Source organism: Camelus bactrianus, chromosome 17 (assembly GCF_048773025.1).
Source record: "Camelus bactrianus isolate YW-2024 breed Bactrian camel chromosome 17, ASM4877302v1, whole genome shotgun sequence".
NCBI classification, from domain to species: domain Eukaryota; kingdom Metazoa; phylum Chordata; class Mammalia; order Artiodactyla; family Camelidae; genus Camelus; species Camelus bactrianus.
In genome coordinates, this window is record NC_133555.1 from 38,198,307 (window position 1) to 38,222,478 (window position 24,172).

General features: G+C 43.5%; 1 long non-coding RNA gene across 1 annotated transcript in view; it reads right to left on the reverse strand.

Annotated features, from left to right (window-relative positions):
• LOC141573791 (uncharacterized) overlaps positions 1-23,186 on the reverse strand; it is a 118,433-nt gene extending 95,247 nt beyond the window's left edge. The window contains exons 1-3 of the long non-coding RNA XR_012500052.1: positions 16,611-23,186; positions 9,639-9,771; positions 5,319-6,377 (exon numbers count right to left, since the gene is read on the reverse strand). This is a non-coding gene — a long non-coding RNA (uncharacterized LOC141573791). The remainder of the gene's footprint in view (positions 1-5,318; positions 6,378-9,638; positions 9,772-16,610) is intronic.
• Between the last annotated feature and the right edge of the window lie 986 nt (positions 23,187-24,172).

Sequence of the window (24,172 nt, forward strand, 5' to 3'; positions counted from 1 at the left end):
GGCATTTGGCCCTGGGGATACAGGATGAATCCAAAACATCAGAACACCTGCCCTCATGGAGCTTACATTCTGGTAGGGGAGACAGAGAAATGAGTAAAAGGGAAACTTGGTCAGATGAGGTAAGTCTGGTGAAGGAAGATGGCAGATGGCACAGGATGGGAGGTGCTGGGTGTGGTCAGAGATCTCACCAGGTTACAAACGAACAGTGTCCATCAATGGAGGAATGGATAAAGAAAACATGATGTACACATACAACTGAATATTATTCAGCCTTAAAAGAAGGAAATCATCTCATTTGTAACAAAATGATGAACATCATAACGAACATTATGCTAAGTCAAATAAGCCAGATAGAGAACAGCAAATACCACATTGTACACTTATCTGTGGAATCTGAGGGGGAGAAAAGGTGAACTCTAGGACCAGAGAGTAGAAAAGTGGTTGCCAGGGGCTGGGGATGGAGGAAATGGAGAGGATTTGGTAAATGTAAAAGGGTAGACACTTCCAGCTATAAGATGAATGAAGTCTGAGGATCTGATGTAAAACATGCTGACTCTAGTTAATACCACCGTATACCATTATTGAAACTTGCTGAGAGTAGAACATAGCTGTTCTCCTACACACAAAAATGGTAAATACGTGAGGTGATGGATGTGTTAACTCACTCCCTAGGGGAATCCTTTCACAATGCATATGTATATCAAACCCTCATGCTGTACATTTTAAATATCTGATGATTTTATTTGTCAATTATATCTCAGTAAGGTGGCGGTGGGGGTGGGAAGAACAGACAAAGGGTCGGGAGCCACAGTTGAGGAGGAAGAGCCTTCCAGGCAGAGTACAAAGATGCTCTAGGTAGAGTCCCAGAGAGTTTTGAGATAAGACCTAAGAAATAAGGAATCAGCCGCTCAGAGAGCCAGGGCAGAGGGCACTGGGCAGAAGGAACAGCAAGAGGAAAGGCAGATGTGTTCCAGCAACAGAGAGGTCGGACCAGAAAAGCAGAAGTTGGTAACTCTTGGTGGGATCCTCCTCTATTGCAAATACAGCCACCAAGCCAAACATTTCACATCTTGGGGACTTAGTAGATGCCATTCCCTTGGTAGAAATGCCCTTCCCACCTTCTTCCGAGAAAATAAAAGCAACCACTCACTTGACAAAGCCCTTTCCTAATATGCTCTGCCCTCTCCTCTCTGACAGAATGACTTTCTCCCTCTTTCGTGTCATCATTGGCTGAGCTCCAGTCACATTAAATAGCAATTAGTCTAGTAGGAAAGACAGTATTTTAACATCCTTATCCACCATTCTGTGCCTGGAGCTTAGTAGATGTTTCGTACATAAGATGGATGTTTATTGACTGACTGACTAACTGACTGGTGGATGGCAGGCTACTTCCATCTGACTGCAGACAGCCAAAGAGGAATCATTGCTGGTTCTAGCCTCACGCTCTGCTCTGAGACTCTATTCCCCTGAGGCTGGACTGGGCAGAAAGCAGCCAAGACACTGGCATATCCTCCCTTGGAGTGGCCTGCACACAGGGAGAGGCTGGAGGAAAGGCAGCAGGTCAGCCCCACCCCTACCTCAGTCCTGATCTTGTCCAAGGGCCTTCTGCCTTTGCTGGTTCTACCGTCCCTTAAACCTCCAGCATCTCTTCCTTCCCTGCCTCTGACTGACAACCAGCTTCCTACGGCATGGAAAAGGCAGAAGCCACTGGGAAGAATCCCACAGCCTCCCTGCAAACACAGCATCCTCTGAGCTCTGCCTCAGTTCCCCGCTCCCTCCCAGTCCTGGAGAGGGACCTTCTGTCCGAGACCCCATTCTCTATCTCAGGACTCAGCAACCCACTAACTCTCCCCTGCAACATTTCACCATCACACAAACGTGGTCTCATTGTAACCAGACACAGTAGTGGGTCCCCAGAGAAAGATGATCAGGCCAGGCTTTCTTAACATAAGAAGCCACTTTTGGCCCAAGCCCTTGTGTGATCTGAGTCTGACCGCACCGCTTGCCCTAGAACAGGTCTCAGTAATGAATGATCTTAAGGGAACAAAAAAATGCAGAAACATACGACGGTTATCAGGCAAGAGAAGTGAAAACTTTTGCTTCTGTTTAAGGGTAAATATCAGCCTGAAGCACTCAACCACCAGAACAACTGGACCTAAGGAATGAGGATGTGGACCTTTTCTGATCGTTGTGACTTCAATCAGCTAAAGCTTGGACTCTGTCCACCACCCAAGCCCTTCATAACCATGCATGTACTCTTACCTTAAAAATTCCCCAGTTTTACTGCTGGGGAGACACCACTTTGGGAAAGATCCCCAGTGTTCTCTTTATTTGCTGCAAGGAACAAATGCCTCCTTCTCCTGTGCTTTGGCTTGATTGTACAAGAGGCAAACCCAGTTTGGGGGGAACATTATTCCTTCTGTCTTCAGAAAAAACAAAAGCCACCCTCTCTTAGCTCCACTTCTCGACCAGGTGCCATCCCTTTTCTCCTTCCCTTTGCATCCCAGTCCTTGAAAAGCTGCCTGTAATTCCTCTCTCCCGTAGGCCCCCTGCCTGCCTGCTGTGAGCTCACGCCAATCAGCCTATCACCCCACACTTCAGGGGGCACCAGGGTTCTGCACCCTTGCTGGTGCCAGGAAAACTCTCCTGCCCCATGCATGCTCTTCCCTTGGCTTCCCACCCGGCTGTTCCTGACTCCAAAGCCTGTGCTCTTTCCACTACATTATGCTCATTCCCTCTGAGACAGGAGGGAAGTGGGTAGGGCACAGCCATTAACAGAATGACACAGCAATCAGTACCAAGATGGCCAAGGATTCGACTCCCAATAGACCTGGAGGCCCAAGATGGCGGGAGATTTGACTCCCAGTAGACTTTATTTATTATATGCTCATTGTAATATATTAGCATGGTGAATGACACACCCATAGGCACCAGGACAGTTCTGAGGCTAACTTTGAAATGTCAAAACAGTGAGTGGTGGCCCCATTCCTGGGAATCCCTGCCCCTTCCCCAAAGCAGTTGGAATAATCCTTCTATTCATTAGCATATGAAATTACCAAGCCCATAAAAACTAACAACCCCACACCTTGTGGTCACTCTCTCTTGCCTTCCGAGATGGCCTGCACTCTGTCTATGGAGTGTGTGTCTACTTTTACTTTAACCACCACCCTTGCCCCGCCCCACACCTCATGGCCTCTTTGGCCTTCTGAGATGGCTTACACTCGGTCTATGGAGTGTGCGTCTTTCTGAACAAATCTACTTTTACTCAACTATTGCTTACAATTGAATTCTTTCCTGCGGGAAGCCAAGGACCCTCACTTGATGGGGCACGTCCCAGGGGCTCAACTGAGACCTGGGACATGGCCCTCCTCTCTGCCCCACGTTTTTTATCCTGTATCACCTCCAAGAAATAAAGCTCATCTGATGTTACCTTGATATTGCAAAAGGGGGCATCGGCTCGGGGTAAGGGGTGCCACACAGGTCATCTGTTATTGTGCTGTATCTGAGTCCACAGACTCAACCCTAGTGGCATTTGGGATGGCGGCTATGAAGTGACTTGGAGTCGCTAAATGGCCATGCACATGGGATCATGCTGGAGCCGGCTCCTCACTGGCCCGTGAGACCCACTTATTAAATGTTCAGGAATTTTGTGAGCTAGTTGTACAACCATCACAAACACAACCATCATAAAATTAAATCATATAAATTTACAATGAAAAGATATTAAAAACAAAGGTAATACTCAAACTCATTACTTTCCAATTGTTTCCCTACATTTTTCTGTTCTCTATGCTTCGAGGTAATTTGTCTATCGTACCTGTATGGAGGAAATACTATACAACAGTGAGCCACTGCCTGCCTCCTGCCAACTCCGCCTTCAGTAATGTCACCTTGATATCAGCCATGGGGGGGATGTTTACAACATGGAAATCAGCAAAGGTTACAAACCAGAGCTTTTAACCACTTACCAGCATAGCACTGCACGCAAGGGCAAAGATGATACTACTGGGGTTGTTACTGGGGCAACTGCCCGTTGGACTGGGTTAGAGAAGGCGCCCACTGCTTTCTCTGTCTCGTCCATCCTTCTTTTACCCGGCATTCTGAACTCTCTTGTCAAAAAGACATGCAGAAGAGAGTCCCCTGACTGTATTTTTATTATTAACACTCAGTTTTAGGTTCAATTGCAGTCCTATTAGGTTTTGCCCCACCTAGTTTGATGCTCTGTTATTAGGGACATACACATCAGGGATTGTTATGTCTTCCTGGATAACTGACCCCTTTAGTATCACTCTCTCTTGATTTGTGTTAGCATGGTAAATTCTTCTCCATCCATTTACTCTTAAATATATGTGTCTTTAAAGTGGGTTTCTTATAGACAGCATATATTTGGGTCTTGTTTTTTGATCCACTCTGAAAATCTCTGTCTTTTATTACATTTAGATCATTGATGTTCAAAGTGATTTTTTAATATAGTTGGATTAATATCTGCCATATTCATTACTGTTTTCTTTTTGTTGCTCTGGTCTTCCTTTTTTTTCTGCCTTTTGTGGTTTTAACCCAGCATTTTATATAATTCCATTTTCTCTCCTTTCTTAGGTTGTCAGTTATACTTACCTTCTTACTCACAGTTGTTGTCCTAAAATTTGCAATGGACAAATACAGCTAATCCAAATCCACTTTCAAGTATTACCATACCACTTTATGCATAGTGTGAATACCTTATAAAAACAATCATCCTCTCACCAAAGTGGGTATAGAGGGAACATCTCTCAACATAATAAAAAAGCCATCTATGACAAACCCACAGTCAACATAATACTCAGTGGTGAAAAGCCAAAAGCCTTCTCGCTAAATTCAGGAATAAGACAAGGATGCCCACTCTCACCACTTCTATTCAACATAGTCTTGGAATCCAGTCCTAACCACAGTAATCAGACAAGAAAAAGAAATAATAGGCATACAAATTGGAAGGGAAGAGGTAAAACTGTCACTATTTGCAGATGACATGATACTATAGAGAGACAACCCTAAAGTCTCCACACAAAAACCATTAGAAATCATAAATGAATTCAGCAAGTAGCAGGATACAAGATTAACATACAGAAATCTGTTGCATTTCTTTATGCTAATGTAGACAATTATCCCATTTCCTCCCTCCCATCTCTTGCTTCATTGCCATCACTCACTGCACTTACATATAAACATACTTAAGCATATATATGTACATAAGACAATTATATATCATCTTGTTGGTATTATTTTGAGCAAATTTATGTTAGATCAATTAAGAATAAGAAAAATAGAAGTTTTTCTTTTACCTTTATTCTTTCTTTGCTGTTCTTCCTTTCTTTCCATTGATCTGAGCTTCTGACCTACATTATTTTCTTTCTTAGAAAAAAACCTTCTTTTAGCATTTTCTTGCAAGGCAGATCTACTGGTAACATATTCCCTTAATTTCTGTTGGTCCAAGAAAGTCTTTATTTTTCCTTCTTTTTTGAAAGATTATTTCACAAGGTACAGAATTCTAGGTTGATGGCTTCTTTCTCTCAACACTTTAAATATTTCACTCCTCTCTCTTCTTGCTGGAGGTTCCTGAGAAGTTGGATGTAATTCTTACCTTTGTTCTTCCAAAGGTAAAGTCCTTTTTTCCCTTTGGCTTCTTTCAGGATTTTTTCTTTATCTTTGATTTTCTGTGCTTTGGAAATGATATGCTTAGGTACAGTTTGTGTATGTGTGTGGTGGGGGAGGCAGAGAATTTATCCTGCTTGTTATTCTCTAAGCTTCCTGGATCTGTGGTTTGATGTCTGCGATTTTGGAAAGTTTCCAGCCATCATTTCTTCAAATACTTTTTCTGTTCTTTTTTCTTCTCCCCCTGGTATTCCTCTTACACATGTTACACTTTCATGGTTGTCCCACAGTCCTTGGACACTCTCAATTTCTGTTTTTTTCACTGTTAGGTTTTCAAGGAGTCTATTGATAAATATATGTAATATATTTATATTTATGTTTATGTTTTACATATATATATATATATATATATATATCTTTCCTCAATTTCAGGGATTCTTTCCTCAGCCATGTCCAGTCTACTAATAAGTCCATCAAAGGCATTCTTCATCTCTGTTAGTGTTTTTCAGGTCTAGCATTTCTTTTACAGCTCTTTCTTAGGATTGCCCTCTCTTTGCATCCATTGTCCCTCAGCTCTTGCATGCTACTTTATCCATTAGAGCCCTCAACATATTCATCCTAGTTGCTTTAAATTCCAAGCCTGATCATTTTAACATCCCTGCCATGTCTAGTTCTGATGCTTGTTCTTCCTCTTCAAATTGTGTTGTCTTTTGGTGTGCCTCGTACTTTTCATAACCAGTCATGATGCCCTGGGTAAAAAGAATGGCTATGAATAGGGCTTTAGCAATGTGGTGGTGAGGTGTGGGGGAGGGGACGTGTCCTATGTCCTGTGATTACGTCTCTGCTTTTTAGTGAGCCTGTGCGCCTGGTCTGTAAACCTCACAAGAGTCTGTTTTTTCTTTTCCACCCAGGTGGAACAGGATGGCCTGAGTGGGCTGGAGTTGGCTGTTTCTCTTCCTCCCTCAGGTCACTTAGGCTCTGGTAATACCCCAGCAGTTTAGGCTCTGGTTAATTAGTTTCTCCTGAAGGCAAACCTTGTTAAGAAGGCCCTAGTGCTCCAGCATGTTGCAAAGTGGTTCTTTTCTACCCTCCCGCCAGAAGCCTGAGTAGATTTTTCTCAGAAATTGGTAGAGCACCTAGAGGTAAAATCTTATCATGCTGTGGGGACCTCCCATTGACTGGGGTCCCCTTGGTGTTTTTAACTCCGTGTTTCCCTCACTGAGCTCCAACAGTTCATCACAGCTGAGATTTTCCTCCACAGGCACTGGCTCCTGCAGTGGTTTCCACTCAGGAGTCTCTGCTCAGATAAGCCATCACTCTCTGTATTCACCTACCTCTCTAATCTCGGGGCCTGTGGTGTGACTGTGTCCTCCCCTCTTTTATAGATCCAAGGGGTTGTTGATTTCAGTCTCTTCAGCTTTTTACTTATTGTTAAGACACAAAGGGCAACCTCTAAGCTCCTTACACGTGGAGCTGAAACCCTAAAATCCCTGCATATTTAGAGAGAGAATTTCTGATAAGAAGTATTCAGGGGTTGACATAGAAGATGATTTGGGCTAGTACCCATGTCCCTATTGTTCCATGGTCCTCATAGCCTTCTGAGTCTTTACTCATGGCTGCCCGAGCCCCCCACCCCCACCCCACACCTGTTTTTACCACAAGCTACCAGGTGGATGAAAAGCCCTCTTTTTCCCCAGAAGGTAGAGGAAGGAGGAAGGTGTGACGAGTAGGGGACACATGGCTCCCCCTGCCCTTTGAGTGGGTAATGTCAGTTTCCCTCCTGGACTGTCAGTCAGGTGACAATGTGATGCCTGCCCAGTGCTGGATTCACTCTGTGGCCCGCAGGGAGCTGGGGGCAGGCAGGTCAGGAAGATGAGACGAACAGCCAGGCAGAGGCCTGAGCATGACTCAGCCAGAGCAGGAAGATGCTAGTTGCCAAGGAACCCACAGTGAAAGAGCTCCGCTTCTCCCTTACCAAGACACCCATGTGCAAGGATTCCCTCACATCACCCATACTTGGCCCAAACGTCCAGGCCGTTATGCCCCTGGCTGGCTCAGGCACCAAATGTGCTGGGTAATGATCTGGGGCAAGAGACATGGGAAGGGGCTCACAGCCAGGGGCCACTGACCAGGGAGATCTGGACAGCTCAGCTCTGCATCTGCCACACAAACCAGTGACGCTCTGATGCCACGTGTGGGGCTGAAGCTCTCGTTTGCCTTTGGAAACTGACAAGGGTTTGAATAGTCCCTTCCCCACTTCCAGCCGAGCGCCAGTAAACATGAGCAAACACACTGTTGGTACTATTTTTAGCAAGTGTATCTGATTAAGCAAATAAAACCTTTACTTATTCTTTCTTTGATGCCCTTCCTTACTTTATGTAGCTCTGAGTTTTGACCTACAATATTTTCCTTCTTAGAGAAACAGCGTCTTTTATCATTAAGATACCCTCAATTCTTGTTTGTCTGAGAAAGTCTTATTTCTCCTTCCCTTTTGAAAAATGGTTTCACGGGGTACAGCATTCTAGATTGGTGGTTTCTTTCTCTTAAAGCTTTAAATATTTCCCTCCTCATTCTTCCTGCTTTCGTGGTTTCTGAGAAACTGGATGTGAGTCTTATCTCTGTGCTTCCATAGGTAAAGTGCTCCATCCCTGACCCTACGCCTCTGAGTCTTTTTTCATAAAATGAAGTGTGAAGACCCCCTAAGCACAGGGCATCGGAGGCCCTGGGCAGCCGTCTGCACCTGTCCCCTCCCTCTTGACCTCACCTGCCAGGACGTGACGTGGCCAAGACCCCCATCTCCTTAGTTCTCTGCAATACCTTCACCCTCAATTCTCCTGCTTCCCCTGGGTCCACCAGGGCTGTTGGCTGAGGGCCCTCTTTTCAGGGCATTGTCCTGCTCCCCAAATCCCAGGATCAAGGTCTTTAAGAGAACAATTGATCAAGTCCCCTCTGTCTGCTACTCCAGCTCCCCCACTTAACCTCAGTGGTGGCCTGAACTTCCAGGTGCCTTAGCTTCCTATCGCTGCTGTGCAAAAGACCACCAAGCTAGGGGCTGGAAACGACACACAAATTCACTCCTCTAGTTTTGGGGCTCAGAAGTCCAAAATGGATCCTGCTGGACCAAGAACTAGCTATCCACAAGGCTATGCTCCTTCCCGGAGGCTCATGGGGAGAATTCATTTCCTTGCCTTTTCCAGCTTCTAGAAGGTGGCCACTCTGCTGGCTGGTGGCCCTGTCCTCTACCCTCAAAGCCAGCAATAGCTAGTTGAGTCCTCCTCACATCACTGGGATGCTGCCTCTCCTGCCTCCCTCTTCCACATTTGAAGACCTCAGCCATTACGCAGGGCCCACTTGGTTAATGCAGGAGACTCTTCTTATTTTAAGGTCAGCTGATTAGCAACTTAATTCCATCTGCCACTCCATTCCCCCGGCTGTGTAACGACGCATTCACAGTTGGAGGGATTAAGACTTGGCCATCTTTGGGATAGACCTTATTCTTGATTGCACAGGCCACGGTCAGAATGCCCTCCCCAGGGTCTTCTCTGTACCATGCAAAAAACAAGTCAGTCAGTCATCCCCTGTTTACACACCTCCAATGAGAAAAAATCTTTCCCCAGATTCTTCAGGCCTGGTCTATCCAGTCCCCGCCTCCTCCTTTGACCTCATCTCAGGCCACTTTTTCCTCCTCCCCCTTCTCAGGACCTCCAGACTGCAGATAGTTCATCATCCCCTCCTGGCCTCATCCTGATGTCTAGCCTCCGCAGAGGCTGCTCCCTCTGCATCTGTTGAATAGTCCTCAGCCTCCAGGTCTTGGCCTAAGTGACGCTTCCTCATATAAAAATCTCCCTGATGAGGCCATTGGCCTCTCTTCCCTTGTGTTTGTTATAATTTGTTCAACAACTAATCACAAGTGAAAACTGTCCCCAGGGACAGTGTGGGAGGCAGAATGATGCCCCCACCCTCACCCCAAGATGTCCACATCCAAATTCCAGAACCTGTGCATATCTTACCCAAGTGGCAAATGGGCTTGGCAGTTGTGATCAAGTTAAGGTTCTTGAGATGGGGACAGTAGCCTGGGTCATCCTGGTGGGTCCAAAGTCATCACAAGGCTTCTCATAAAAGGGAGGCAGAAAAGTCAGAGATCTGAAAAAAGACATGCAAGGACAGATCAAGGTTGGAGTTATGGGATACCCTTTGAAGATGGAGGATGGGGCCACAAACCAAGGAACTTAGGGGCCCTCCGGAAGCTGGAAAAGGCTAATAACAGATTCTCCCCTGAGGCCTTCAGAAAGCACCAGCTCTGATGACATCTTGATTTTAGACTTCTCATCTTCAGAACTAGAAGACAGTATGCTTGTGTTGTTTTTTTTAAAGCCTTTTTTTATTGAGTTATAGTCATTTTACAATGTTGTGTCAAATTCCAGTGTAGAGCACAATTTTTCAATTATACATGAACATACATATATCCATTGTCACATTTTTTTCACTGTGAGCTACCACAAGATCTTGTATATATTTCCCTGTGTTATACAGTATAATCTTGTTTATCTATTCTACATTTTGAAATCCCAGTCTGTCCCTTCGCACCCCCTGCCCCCTTGGCAACCACAAGTTTGTATTCTATGTCTATGAGTCTGTTTCTGTTTTGTATTTATGTTTTGTTTGTTTGGTTTTTTTTTTTTTTTTTTTTTAGATTCCACATATGAGTGATCTCATATGGTATTTTTCTTTCTCTTTCTGGCTTACTTCACTTAGAATGACATTCTCCAGGGACATCCATGTTGCTGCAAATGGTGTTATGTTGTCAGTTTTTATGGCTGAATAGTATTCCATTGTATAAATATACCACATCTTCTTTATCCAGTCATCTGTCGATGGACATTTAGGCTGTTTCCATGTCTTGGCTATTACTTGTGTTGTTTTAAGTCATGAGTCTGTAGTAATTTATTACAGCAGGAATAGGCAGCTCATCAAGATAGAAGTTGAGTCTGTGTCTGCTCGACACGGTATCCCCCACACCCAGGACATGAGCCTTCCATGTGATAGAGGCTCAGTAAATCTTTGATGAGTGAATGAAGGAACCTGGCAGGTACTGGTAAGTGAAACACCCAGCAGACAGATGGTAACAGCCCCCAGGTCCTCACTGCCCTCTGTACATACATTTCCTGGATGATTGCAGTTCCCAAAGGATAAAATATAGGAAACTCTTCTCAGAATTAGCATATACAGGACAAAAAAGGAAGGCTCAAAAAACAGGTTACAGGGGTGGAGAGGGACCCAGAAATGCTACTGTCAATGAAAATAATCACTAAACAATCAAGAATAAGAATAGAAGAGAGTTTTATTTGAGCCAGACTGAGGGCTAGCCCGGAAGCCAACTTCCCAGATTACTCTGAGAAACTGGTCCAGAGAAGCAAGGTTTTCAGCACAGTTTTGTATCTTGTCAGAACAAAGAACATGAAGCAAGTCAGGGACACATTTCTTCAAGGTTTCAAAACAAAAACAAAAACAAAAACAAACCCAGACCAGCTGTACATGTCCAGCATGGCCCAGGCTTAGGAAGGGAGTCATCATCAGAGAAGCACAAGTGTCCTGGAAGAGGGGCATTTAATCTTTATTTTTAACATGGACATTCTTTACTTCTGGTCAACGTGCCCTCTTCTTTAATAATTAAAGCAGATGTACAATGTATGTTGGATAGACCACAAACAGGCTGTTTTAGTTAGCAGAAAATTCAAGTTAACTCATGTATAAACCAGAATGACTTCATTCTACCTCAAATGGAACATTTCTTTTATCACTACCTATCCTCCTACTCTTGAGCCTGAAGGGTCCACAACTCGCAGTCCAGATGCCTTGGGTATCAAGGAAGAGGTTGTCTTGCGTGAAGACTTCCAGATCACACAGCCTGTGGGTGGGGCTGAGCAGGGAGAGCTTCCAGAGCCTCTGACTGGGTGGGGTGTCTTTTAAGGGACACGGTCACAGGGACATAGCAGGGAGGTGCCAGGCTAGGCAGAGGCAGCCTGGACAGGATGGTGGCGGGGGGCAACCCTGCACCCCTTGCTGTACTGGATGCACAGTTAAATGAAGTTCACGGCCAGAATTCTGACAGCTGCTTCCCTCATAGGCTAGGAAAGCAGCAAGCCAACAGGTGTGAGTGTGGCAAGTGGGGGGTGCGGTGGTGGTGGCGAGAATAAACTGGAGGGGGCAGGGTTTAAAGATGGAATTCAACTGTGTCCACAATGCTCATTTCCTTAAAAATAAAAGAATCCGAATATGGCAAAATGTTAACATGCTGAATTTAGGAGTGGGTTATATTATTCTGTCACTCTTTCTGTGCTTAAAATCTTTTTTTTAAAAAAACAGAAAAATGGAGAAAGTACTGCTCTCTGATGTGATTTCACAAAGGAATCACATTAATTCTCCATCATACACACACTGGTTTCGACGTAGGCTAATTGTCCATCTCTCTCACGCTTTCCTCCCATCACTAAAATAATTTTCTCTGTATGTACAATTTATATAATCACCATCAGCAGTCTTAGGGCTTCTTAAAAATTCAATGAGGTTTCTTATCAATTTAATTATTTCCACACATTGTTTGAGTTAATTAACTTTCACTGAGTTGATTTACTCTCATAGTTGAAAAACGGTTTTTAAACTCAACAAAAAAGATTTGTAGAAGTCAACATAAAGTTGCTTGCTTATTCTTGAAATTCTAGTTTCAAGACTATTTATCTGTATTTTCCGATCTCCCCACCAGCTACCACTCAGACATAAACTCTTCTAGTATTTTGTATGTTTCCTTTCGATTGCTTTTTTTTTTAATTTTTAAGTTTTTAAGTTTTTGCATTCTTTTTATTGAAGTATAGTCAGTTTACAATGTTCTGTCAATTTCTGGTGTACAGCATCATGTTTCAGTCATATATATACATACATATATTCCTTTTCATATTTTTTTCATAATAGGTTACTACAAGATATTGAATATAGTTCCCTGTGTTACACATGATAAATTTGTTTATCTTTTTTTTATATAATAGTTTGTGTTTGCAAATTTTGAACTCCCAACTTTTGATTGTACTTTTTCTTACAGTGCAGGTGAAAATATGTGGTTTTACACACATTTGTCTTCCTTGTTCCCCTTCAGACTGCACCGTCAGCATTTTATATCATTAAGAACTCTTTCTAAGTGTAACTTTAGTGACTCCTTCACATTCATTTGAGTAGATACAATGAGTTGTTTACACATCCGCTACTTGCCAGTATTTCTGGCGTTTCCTTATTGCTATAGTGTGAGGTAAATATGTTTGTGTGTGACCCTTTCACCCCAACTGTTTTTCTCAGGGGACTTTCCTAGAATTGGAGTTACCAGGCGAAAGGACACAAGCGTTTAAGGTTCTTGACATCATACCCCAAACGGCATTCCAGAAAGGATGTAACAGTGTGACGCGGCCACCAGAGAGTGTCTTTGCTCCAGTTAGCCGGGTGAGAATTTAGGAAATGTATCTCAGGGGTTTCACTTACTATTTTTTTTTTCATCATTAGTGAACTTGGACATTTTTACCCAACTGTTTTTTTTTTAATTGAAGTATAGTTGATTTACAATGTTGTGTTAGTTTCAGGTGTACAGCAAAGTGATTCAGTTATGCATACATATGTATGTATAGGTATTTTTAGATTATTTTCGATTATAAGTTATTACAAGACAATGAATATAGTTCCCTGTGCTAAACTGTAGGTCCTTGTTTTCCCAATTGTTTTGAGCATTTTTATGCCTACTTTGGCCTATCCAGTCTTTGCCCACATTCTCCCTGGAGTCTACGTGTTCTCCAATATGACAGGTGTTAGCCCTTTTTCTACTAAGGACAGTAGCCCTTTGTCTCTTCTACCTTTGAAGACCATTTGCCCCAGTTGACCATTTGCTTCTGCCCCAGGTAAGCAGATCTTGGCTCTGATTCTTTGGATTTGCCTGTCTCTCCAGGTTTTGAAGTGGCTGTTTGCCCTGTGACCTCAGTTCTCAGCTGGGTCCAAGAAAAGTCACTGACTTTCAGTTTTTTTAAGCTTTCTCTTAAAGATGGGAGCAATGACTTCTGAGTTCTTTATATGTCAGAGCTGAAACCAGAAGAGATTTATTTTTTCAGGAGCTTTTAAATTCTGCACTCAATTTCTCTAATGGTTAGAGGACTATTCAACCAGTAAAGAAGCTGAATTTGTAATTAAAAAGCTGCCCCTAAAAGATCTCCTGGCCTTTGGGTTTCACTGGTGGAGGCTACCAAACATTGAATATTCTTATAACTTTGATTTGTTTAAAAAATTGCTCTTCCTGGATGATTGCCTACCTCTAATCCTCTTTCCATTACCACACTTTTTCATTTTCACCTAAAATGCATTTCTGCTTTGTGTCTCTAGTTCTGTATTTCTGTCTCCAGTACTCACCACCAGAATATGTGTTGTGGTTATTCTAACTTTGCATACTTAGTCACCATAGTCACATCATTATTTTAGCATATTTTCTTAGTCTTCCATTTGAAGCTTTAATTCCTTTTCCTTTCTCTTTCTCTATATACTTTATGACTTTGCTGATGTAATTTTAAAACAAGTGCCGATAGAAACAAACGATCTCTTGTTCCAACTGCCTTTGAGAGTGACCTGACATGGCCCCTTTGGAATTTCACCAACATCAGTTAAAAAAAACAATGACAACAACCAGTAAGACAACTCTTAATCACTTTCCAGCTTTGCCAGATTTATTCCATTAAGGGGTTGGGTTTCCCTAACTTTCCATCCGTGGGTGTGGAGGGGCATCTGGTTGGTGTCATTCAAACATTGCACTGGGGGCTCTGGGAGGCAGGAACTGTGTCCCAACTGTGAGTTCCTGGACTCCCTCTTCTGGACTGTAGCAGTCGGGCAAAAAGGCCAGGAGCAATTTGGAGGAGTCACCTCTTGGGCCAGCAGAAATCTCCTAGGTCCCCGAGGCCGGGGTTTCCAAACCAGACTGTATGTCCACAGTACCCAGGAACATTGTCAGATCCAGATTTTTGGCCTCCGTGCCAGGAGACTCTGATTCAGCAGTCTGGGCCTTAGAAATTTGAACAAAACCCCCAGGTCATTCTGCTACATTCCTGGTTTTGGAAAACTTCAACCCAGTGCATTCTGCTGCCTCCAGGAAGCAGCCCAGCAGTACAGGTCTCAGAACCTGCTTCTCTCTCTGGAGATCTTTTTTGGAGAACAATTTTTGGTTACCCTCTTCCTGGTGTTCATCAATTCATAAACTTTCCTGAGCTACTCATTTAACTCCTGAGTACACAGCCAGGTCCTGAGCAGGACACTCACAGGGACTTGAGTCAAAGCGAGAGATGAGAAGTTTGCTTGAGTTGAATGTCTGGGTGGGCAGCAGTGTGAATGCCCCTGTCACATCATGGATCCCCAGCTCCACGGAAGCCAAGAACAGGCTTTTAAAGCAGCAGGCCTGCATGTTTCCTTTAGCAGGAAATGTCCATGGCCTTGCCGAGCAGACCAGACCTTTGCAAAGCAGTAGTCTTCTACATCTCCCACCACCAGGACCTCCCTCTTTCTCTCTGACATCTCCCTTTCTGGCCCCAAGTCTATTTCTCCAGACTTGCCTCCTTTGGCCTCCAACTCCTGAATGTGGCACCCTCATCCCATCATTCACTGGGCAAACTCCCCTGTCTGGAGCAGAACGCCTACTGATGGCCTTTGCTAACAGCTTGTCAGACAAATGAGTTTCCCATCTTTCTTTTTCTTCTTCTTTTTTTCCTTCCTTCCTTCTTTCTTCCTTCCTTCCTCTCCTTCCTTCCTTTTTTTCTTTCTTTTTTTTTCCTTCCTTCCTTCTGCTTTGTAGAATTTTATTTTTCCTATCTTTTAAAATTGAAGTATAGTTGGTTTACAATGTTGTGTTAGTTTCTGGTGTACAGCAGAGTGATTCAGTTATACATAAATATACAGATTCTTTTTCATATTCTTCTTCATTACGGGTTACTACAAACCACTGAATATAGTTCCCTGTGATCTACAGTAGGACTCCTTCTTTCTTATCCAGTCCTGGTCATACTCACTCAAAGCAGCATCTGCTCCAATCACTCTTCTGCACTTTGACCTGCTGGGTCTGCTGGAGCAGCTGCTGCCAAGAGTGGCCAAAAGTGACCTGGGCTGTACTATACAACTGGGTGCCTGTGGTCTCAAGGAGCTGAGAATGGGGTTCTAAGAAAGTGAGAACTATGACTCGCCTTATCCAGGCTGAGATGTGTGTTTCTGCCTCATGAGGGCTTTCCTTCTGTACTGCTGAACCAGCCCCACCCTGACTCCTCGGTGGACCAGAGCTGGACAAGCCCCACAAAGCAAGGAGGCCAAATTCTATGAGACCAGGTCACTGGGTGGGTCTGCCTTCCTCACGCTCTGGGAAATAAGACATTGCCATGATCCTGAAAACTGCTGAGAACCTGATATTCTTGGGAGTGCATTACCTTTGGGCAAGTAAGTGGCCCTCCCACTGTCCTCTCCAAGGTCCTTTCTCAATCTGTTATTTCCACCCCACCAAGGAACAGGGGGCTGTCTAGGGCCCTGGCACTAAGCCATTCCCAGAGTAGAGCCATCTAGGTTGGATTTGTTTTCATCTTACCCTTGGGACTGTCATGTATGATACAGTGTGTGCACTGCACAACCCATGGGATGCCATTTACACAGACTGAGGTGAGTGAGGCAATGCCCTGCTAACCCAGGGCTGTTCTCCAGAGGAGGAGACAGCTTTGAGCCACTAGTGGCCGCCCTCCCAACAGTTGGGAGTGGTGGCACCAGCCCAGCAGAGAGGATTTGGGTGGAGTACCACAGCACCTAACCGTGGTCACGCCTGAGAGCTCACTGTGGAGTGATAGACCCCTGAATAGGTCAGAGAGGTTGTTCATCCAAAGCCCTTTCTACAGGCAAGAAAACTGTGGTGCAGACAGGGAAGGGTGACTTACCGAAGCCACTACGCTCATCTGTGGTAGAGCAGGACCAAGGGTCCAGACTGCCTCACTCTCAGACCTGGCTCGCAGGATGGGCACTGGCCTGATTCTTACGCTAAGAACAAACAGTAACAGCGTTAATCAGTTCTCAGTAGTGTCACCGAAAGGCATTAGTTGCGGGGGTTAACATATCATGGTCACCACTTGTTTGCACGCAGTGCTTTAAAATTTATGGCACTACTGTTGTGGAAAAGTACCCCCAAATATGTTTTTCTCCTTGAGTAAAGGGCATGTGGAAGGAAGTCGTATATTTGCTCAAGTTTCTTCAAGAGAAACGTGGTCCATGTGTAAATGACTGTGGATGGCAGGTGTAAAAGTGACAACATTCCAGATGTAAAAGGCAAACACAAAGGTGCCCTGTGGAAAATTCTGTTCTGGGATGTTGAAGCTCTTTTTTTTTTTTTTTTTAAATCTCACATGGCTCAAAAACCTGACCTTTTGATATGCAAAACTGCCCAATCAGTTTTATAATGCAAATTTAGAACAACCTATTAACGGTGCCAGACTGTTTTTCAAAACTGCCTTCACTTGCAGCAAATTGATACATTCATTCAACAAACTGTGATGATACGGCTGCACTTGAAACCACGTACTGATATTGATGGGCAAGACGTTTACTCTGTCAAGGACAGGGAGAACAGATGAGGCTTTCTGTAAACCGAGCACATCACCAAGTCTGCCAGCTCTGACAGACCTTATTATGAATGCATGTGGAAGCAGGTAGGCTGTAAGACAGTCCCAGCGATCTCTGCCTCCAGGTGTTGACACCTCGTGTGATCCTCTCCCCTTGAGTGTGGAAGGGACCCACGACTTCCACTCAACAGAATCCAGCAAAGTTGATGAGATGTCACTTCTGTGATTACATTATGTCAGAATATAATGGACGTCTCGCTGGAAGACTACTGCCTTCTCAGCCTACATGCTTTGATGAAGGAAATGACCACATTGGGGAGGTTCACGTGGTGAGGACCGCCAGTTAGTTACAGAGGTCCTAAATCAGGCTGTATGGAACTGAATCCCACCAACAACCACGTGAACCTTGAAAGCAGATCCTCAGGTAAGTTTTCAGATGAGACTCCAGCCCCGGCTACCACCCAGATTGCAGCCTTGTGAGAGATCCTGAAGCAGGAGAGCCAGTTATGCCATGACTTGATACAACTGTGAGATAATACATGTGTGTTGTTTTAAGATGTGGTGAGTTTTTACGCAGTAATAGATATGCAAGACATTTGCCGGGGAAAATACCTATAAAAAGGAGAGAGCTGGAGTAGGAAGTGTGGGCTGACACGTGTAAAAGAAAGCAGGAGGAGGAAAGTTTGGGCAAGGAGGATCAAGACAGCAGTGCAGTTCCAGGACACTTTCCACCTGGTCAAAAAAAGGGGAGTACTTGAGCCAATTTGTCCCTTTAGAGGAGTCCTGTATCAGGCAGCAATGGCCTGGCTCTGGTACCCCCGCTGTGCTTAGTCATCAGCTGGGAGCTGTCTAGGATAAGTGTGGCCTTGCGGGGAATGCAGAAATGGATCTACAGGGGCAGCTTCTGGGGTCTGTCAATTTTTCCCCACAGCAAAGATCTGAGCAGTGCTTTCCATGGTCACCTCACCCTTTACTGAATACTAAGGTCTTTTCTTCCTCATCTCAGCTTAAATTTCACCCCTCAAGGTTTCCCCAACAAACTGCCACAGTCTCCATCTCAGCACCTTCTTTATGCCTTCAGAGTATTTACTGAAAATTGTAATTATTTTGCTTACATACAAATAAATGCTTTTTAAGCTTCCCCTCCCCTCAACCCCATCCCAGCTTTAAGTTACATGAGGACAAGGAGTTTGTTCTGTTCACTTTTTGTTAGCTCACGGCCTTGTGCATAATAAATAAATAACACGTGGTTTGAATGGATAAACCTTCACAATTCATTAAGGTTTTTTCCTCCTCTAAGTAGTGGATAGCTGAATCTAAACCTCATCGTTTTATTCTTTTGATTTTTGTATTATTTGAGAGCCTGTCTTTTTAACTGAGATGGTAACGATTTCCTAGTGCTTCTGTAACAAATCACCACAAAGTCAGTGGCTTTAAATGACACAACTTTATTATCTTACGGTTCTGGAGGTCTAAAGTCCAAAATGGGTCTCACTGGGCTAAAATCAAGGTGTCAGCAGGGCTGTGTTCTTTTCTGGCTGCTGTAGGGGAGAAACGTTTCCTTCCCCTTCCAGATTCTAGAGCCTCCTCCCACCAACAAGTAGTCCCCTTCCACCTTCAAAGCCAGCAGTGGCTGGCTGGTCTTTTTCTCACTGCACCTCTCTGACTCTTCTGCCTCCTCCTTCCACATTTAAAGGCTCTTCTGATTACATGAGGCCTATCCAAAGAGTCTAGGGTGATTTTCCTATTTTGAGGTCAGTTGATTAGTAATCTTAACTCCATTTGCCACCTTAATCTCCCTCTGCCATGTCCCATAACATATGCACAGGTTCCAAGGTTTAGGAGTAGGCAGGCTTGGGGTCTGCCTATCACAGGATCTAACCCATTCATATTTGTTGTTGTAATTGCTATGTTTTAACTAATTTATTTTGTAGTCTATTTTGTTTTATATCTATGATTTTTTATATTTACTTTTTGCTTACCTTTTTCTTGCTGTCGATTCTTTTTCTTGTTCCTTTCTTTCCTCTTCTAGTGGCTTTGAACTTTGAAATCCTGTTTTTATCTAGTGCTTATCTATAGATATTTAAAACAAATTAGAAAATATTTTGTTCTAGTAAAGTGAACAATTAATCAGTATCTAGAACATCCTCTGTCCCTAACCTAATGACTCATTTAGCATGCTTTCACCTTTCTCTTACCCCCACCCATCTCTCTCATTTTGTCAACATCATCAGATTATAATATATCACTGCTAAATAATTTTTGGTTCTAGTATTTATAGTATATTTAGAAGTCACTACTTTAAACTAACATTATAGTTCAGACAATTTTTTATAAGTTTTACTGGGAGGGTATTTTGGTGTTTTGTTTTGATTTATTTTATTTCCTCACCTCTTTTTAAAATTAATTTGTCTTTTTTTCCAAAAAGAGATAATAGGTGGTAAGCTTTCTGGGTCCAGGGAATCTTCATGGTGATGCAAACTTCTGTAGTTGCCTGGGACTCTGCATTCAGAAGAGCCCTACACTTGGTTTAATGTCCTGGTGTTGTCATCTTAAAATTCTTGGTATTTTTAAACAAGGGGCCCCACATTTTCATTTTGCACTCAGTCCCACAAGTTATATACCCAGTCCAGTCTGGGTTTTTGCATGTTTAAGAATATTGTTATTTGTTCTTATACTTAATGATAGTAAACTGGGTACAGAATTCTAGGTTCAGAATCATTTTCCTTCCAAATTTTGTAGTTTCCATTTTGAAGATGAGCAGTCAGGTGCCAGTCTGATTGTAGAAACTTCCTGTGGAAGTCTCCCTCTGAAAACGTGTAGGATTTTCTCTTTATCCTTAGCCAAGGATCCTTGGCATCTTTAGAGGTTGAAATTTCACTAGGTGATGTCTATGTGTGACTTTTTCCCCATTATTGCTTCTCAAGAAAATTCACTTTAAAAAATGAACTATTTTCTATTTCCTATTAAAAAAATTTTAAAGTCTTTCTGGAACGTTTATTACATGGAGGAGAAATCTGGGAAATCCAATATTCACACCTTTCATCAGCTTGTTTTTCCTGTTTTCCTGTCTCTTTCAAAGACTTCCTTGACTTTGCCTTCCAGATAACATCTCCAGGCAAGGCTTCTCCTGTCAGCCAACAGTAGTTGTAGAGAAAGGTCAGGGTGAACCAGTTGGCAACCAATGCCAGTAGGAGTTGACCCACCGAAAGCCACATGGGCTGGGCACCAGTAGCATCCACCCTAACAAGTTATATCTGTGAAATAAGTGTACCTTTCCCCAGGGTTCTTATGGGGATTAAATAAAATAATGCTGTAAAGTTCACAGCACACTGTTAGTGTTCCATAAATGTAAGTTCTCATGAAAGATGAATAGTATTTGAACACTATAGTTTCTTAATACCAGCTTCTTATGCCTGCTGCAGCTTTCCTGATTCCCCAGGCCAGATGCAATCTCTCTCCTTTTGCAACAATGCAATATGTTTATCTTACAGTATAGTTAACAAAAGCACACAAAAGACTGATAAACAGAAACAGGTTCCCAAAGAGCTTATGACCCAGTAGGAGAGAGTGTGCACCTTACTCATTTTCTTGACTAGTGTCATTCTGAAAATACCTAAGTACTTCTGCTTTAATCGTTCTGCTGTAATTATTCTGAAATCATTGTGAAATCTACCTAATCATTCTAAAAATACCTAAGTACTTCTGCCTTGCTAAACTGCTGGCGGTTTTGCAAGATCTAGATCAAAACTTAGCTAGATAACCAAGTTACCTACCTTTGTCACATCTGTGATTTTCTGAAAGATCCTGCCCACCCTAAAATATGGCAGGCCAAACCTACACTACTATTTATACTGTTTGGCAACATTATACGCAATGAATTTCAATAAAAAAAAAAAAAACTCAAAAGGGAATGAGACTGTTTTGGTTCTAATGCCCTGGCTGACCACTCGTTAGCTGTGTCATCTCAGGCAAGTCACCTACCCTCTTTGAGCTTCATCTTCCTCCTCTGTAAAATGGAGGTGGTTTTTGGAGATACCTTTCAAAAGTACCTGGGTCCATGCCCCACCTTCCCCATATACACTTCCAGTTCGGTATGTTGTCCTTAGGATGAAATCCAAGATCTTATGAGGTACCCAGAACAGATAGTTAGGATGAGATAAGGTATTTGTAACACCTTTTGTAAAAGGGCTATGTGTTCCCCGTCTTCATCCACAGGACACCATCTTCCTCCAGTCATCTGAGATGACCATCTTTCCATTCCTCAAACACACTGAGTTCCCCGTTGTATATTCTCTGCCAAGCTCATCATGAATCGCTGCAGTTGAACAGTTTAACTCCTCATTATCAGAGAGGGGACCTACTGCTTTTCCACAAGTGTGGATCTCTTGGGAGCTCTGTCCAAGGCCATGATGGTTAGAGGCACCATGAAAACCTTAAAACCTTTTATTTTTAAATGAACCAACTTATTCTTTGCTGCTCCTTGCTGCACAGTCTCCCCCCCTCCCCCCAAAAAAAACTAGCTTAGGAACCAGGAAACCCTTGCTTTTACGTGGAATTCTAAGCCACACATCAGATTAAAAAGAGCAGTTTGGAAGTGCAGTGAGGATGCGAGCTGTTGGAATGCTGAGGGTTGGGTCTCTGCATCTTCAGACATCAAAAGTTTTCTGTGCAAGTCTTGGTGGGGCCCATTTTGAGCACTCAGGCCTTATTCCGCTTCCTTGGTTCTCAGCTGTGTCTCTGATAGTGAAGTTGCCAACCTGACTTAATGTGACACCTGACTTAATGGCTGGCTCCTGTCCCCACAGGCCAAAGATGAATGAATGATGAGATGGATGTCAGAGCTCCAATTCACAAGTCACACGACAGTGATCCTCAGAATCTCATATTATATTCGTACATAAACCCCTGTCAGAGCCAGCTTATTATTTTCAAATTCCTTCTTTATCATGATCCGGGAGTGGAGATATGGAGGAAATGTATCAGAAGCACTACTTTTTAGGGTTGTTATGGGTTAGTTTTAGGGAATTACGAATAGTTTCCATCAGCAGCACAGAAGTTTAAAAGCATTCATTCTTCAAGATTTTTGCTGACTTCTAGACCAAAAAGATTTCACTAATCTTACCGTATAGTGGGTGCTCTGGGGTTCTGAGTCATGTAAAATATTGGGGCACTTTACTATCTGAAATTGTTGGAACCTTCCCAATTTATGAGAATTTGGCATTTCTCAAGAATTTAAGCGTTTTGCTTTTGTTGGCTTAGTAAAAATGTACAGCACTACAGCTACGAGATGACAATGAACCAGCATGGCTCCAACCTAGGTATGAGAAATATAATTCAAGAGAGGGCAGAGGCCTCGGAAATAATGGGCCAACAAAATTTTGCAAACTCTGGAGCCACTGGTGGGCATGGTGAGCAAGACCTGTGAGGCCAGCTAAGCTAAAGACAGAAGGACTTAAAAGGAAGCTGCTTTAGGGAGATGAGGCAGAAACGGCCGTTTCCAGAAGGGTTATTGACCACAAACTATACTGGGTTTTTATCTTAGCAAGATTTGGGACCTCTTTCTCTAAAAGCAGTGCAAATACCACACCACTTTTCTCGCACTGGCTAATTCTTGTTCACATTTCTATGGTAAAGTGAACTCTCCACAGAATGCTATGTACAGAAATAAGATGCAAATTCGTCTTTCAGTGATGCAAACTCCTACCCAGCCAAATCTCAAGCTTGTACAAAAGGGACACTGGAAAACAGTGATCTCAAAGTCTGACCCAAGAGTTCTGCTTCCAGTCTAGCTGAGATCCTACTGGGGACCAACCCAGCCACCTATATCAGCTATAAACTGGACAACACCAAGAAATAACACCCTAAATGCACTAGAGAAAGAACAAAGGTAGAGTCAGGAACTAACCTGATACTTGGAGCAGAGAAGAGCATTTTCACAGCTCTTATAGCCTGAGGGAACGCCACAACTCTGGCCCAGAACTCTGGTAGACGACCAGCAGTCTTTCTGGCTTCAAGACCCAGAGGATAGAGTTCAGGGTAAGTACAACCGCTGCAAAATGACGGAGGGGAGCCCTGGGGAGTCAAGAGGGAGAGTCAAGAAGGGATCCTCAAAGTCTGGACATAACCTCTGCCCAAATTTCTGGCTGGCTGTATGGGCCAGACTATAGCTAAGGATAAAATAATTGAACTGAGGTTTCACTTGCCACCAAGAGACAGCGTTTCTAAAGCTGTCAAAGCATTGGATTTGGGTTCAAACAAATTAATTACCTGATAAACCAAACAAAAACTCAACACTCCCACGTCACATGTATTGGAAGTAGACACCTAGGCCCCACGCACAGATGGGCAGCATCAGAATCTCCTGGGGGTGTGGCTCAACTCTGCACTTTGTAACAAGCAGCCTCAAGGACTCACGCACAGAGTTTGAGCCTTGCTGCTCTGCAAGTTGGCTTGGTCCAGACCTCATGTTCAGACATTTGCTGAACCAGGCTGCACTTAAAGGTGTGGTGTCTGCATTTGGCTGCTGAGGAAGATGTGTCAGCTGCCCACATTTGGTATGGGCCACATGAAGCTGAGAAGTCATTCCTAGGCACAGAAGGGATGCGTTCCTCCTTAATAATCATCACTGAAAACTTTTATGGTATGTTACAACACATACCCTATCACACATCACGGGACGGCTGTCCTTCAGGGGTCTCCTGCAGGTCAGCATGAGGAATCCCTCCTCTGCCATCTTTTACTCTCCATATCCCTGAACCCCCATGCCCAACCCACCCCATGGAAAGCAGCATTTTCAAGTCTGGAATAGGTGTGTATTGAAGATCTGTAGGGGTTTTCGCAAACCAGCAGAAATACAGCAAGCTGGCTGGTGCTGGAAGGTG